General features: G+C 38.4%; 1 long non-coding RNA gene across 1 annotated transcript; it reads right to left on the bottom strand.

Moving 5' to 3' along the window:
- Positions 1–240: 240 nt before the first annotated feature.
- Positions 241–1,402, bottom strand: LOC140227226 (uncharacterized). The gene is made up of 3 exons (XR_011901023.1): positions 1,232–1,402; positions 622–770; positions 241–354 (listed from the first exon to the last, which is right to left on the bottom strand). It is a non-coding gene; the product is annotated as an uncharacterized lncRNA (long non-coding RNA).
- Positions 1,403–1,641: the final 239 nt, after the last annotated feature.

Below are 1,641 nucleotides of genomic sequence, written 5' to 3'. Positions count from 1 at the left end.
TCAGTGGGCTGACAAAAATGGAAAAAAAAAATTGTATGGTGCACCCCATCCCCTACCCATCAATAAATCCTATCTAAGCCACTTTGTCCTTTTATTTATTCTAAAGGTTGTTCCTATGATAAATTACCACTGGACAGCATTTTTTTTCTTTGTAGCCTTGTGTCCTAAGAACTCTTATCCACTCGACCTCACTTCATTCATGGGCTGAACTGAGTTGGGTCTGATGCTGTTGAATGACATCTTTTGATGGGTAAGTGTGTTCACTGGACAGTGGAGGTGGTGATGGCTGTCTTGCATGTGGAGATGCCTCACTGTCATACTCTGAAACTTCAGTCAGGAGTTCCTCAGCATATGCTATAGAAGAGAAAAAAAGGGGGAAGATATAAAACAAATTAACACACAGATGTTTTTCTTTACATTAAAATGTAGTATATCTTTTATTTTGAATGATACATTTCTCCCTATTTCTGCATTTCTTTATTTTTTTTTTTTGTAGTGGGGAAGCACTGTTATAACTACCATTACCAAGTGATATACTGTATATTTTTTCTATGTACAAAGTAGGCTTACTACGACAAACCTAGACAGCATCCTATTTTGCTTATCAAAGCTTTAACTTACAGTAGGTGGGAGGTTCTTTGATGGGCTTCGCAGTCGCTGATCCAGGCTTGTATTTGGGCTTGATGATGATGAAATGACGCTCTCCTTCACCTGTGGTGGCTTGTTGCCGGTCACTGTTAGGGTTGTGATGCAATGCTGCAAGGTGAAGCCTGCAACAGTAATATTAAGAACTTGGTGATGAAATTTAGCCATTGGACACAAAGTTATATGTAGAAAAAATGATGTTCAGTAGTAACATAACATTGGAACAACCATTCAAATAAAAGGACAAAATGGCATAGCTAAGTATATTAATGGATGGGGAGGGGCACTTGGATTTTACCTTGTGAATTTAGGTATTCTACATCTCATTCTCAAGGCCATTGTCATTGTAGGAAGGAACAATGTGTCACTAGAAATAGTAAAGTGCATTAAAACACTGTCTTTGAAATAAGGAAAGACTTGTTTAGACACCTGAAGACTCAAATATTTGTTGTAAAACAAAGATTGGGAAGTCAAGTCAGTACATTTCTTTCCTTTCTTTTTTGTGGTGGTGGTGGGGGTGCTGGAAGGGCAGGGGAAGGGTAAGAGCACAGATTAACTATTAAAATACAAACAAAAATATACTTGCCTGCAAAGCATGCCATGGTATCTGTATACATGACTTCATCTTGGGTGCAAACTGATCAATCACACTGTGAAATGATTCCAGAGAGGAAGTTTGTTGCCCACATGACATCTTCTTGATATCTTTGAGAAGAGTTGTGCTGCAAATGATGTCATCCAACTTTTCAGCGACTTTCGTATCTGGATATCAAGAACAAAACATGAATTGGAGAGGCAAATCAAAGAGAAAATGGTTGTTGGTACTACCTCCAGCAAATGAATTCTTGGGGCTCTAAGGTATGAAATCAATTTTGGGAATTCATCAACTGTAGGCTTCCTTTGAATTGCATTCACACTTCAGTGCACGAGTATCACACAAAATGTCTGATATCCCTTTTACTGTAGTCCAGCTTTAGCCCATTTTTGAAGCGGGAT

This window comes from Diadema setosum, chromosome 4 (genome assembly GCF_964275005.1).
Source record: "Diadema setosum chromosome 4, eeDiaSeto1, whole genome shotgun sequence".
Taxonomy (NCBI): Eukaryota; Metazoa; Echinodermata; class Echinoidea; order Diadematoida; family Diadematidae; genus Diadema; species Diadema setosum.
This window is presented reverse-complemented; position numbering and strand designations above follow the sequence as displayed.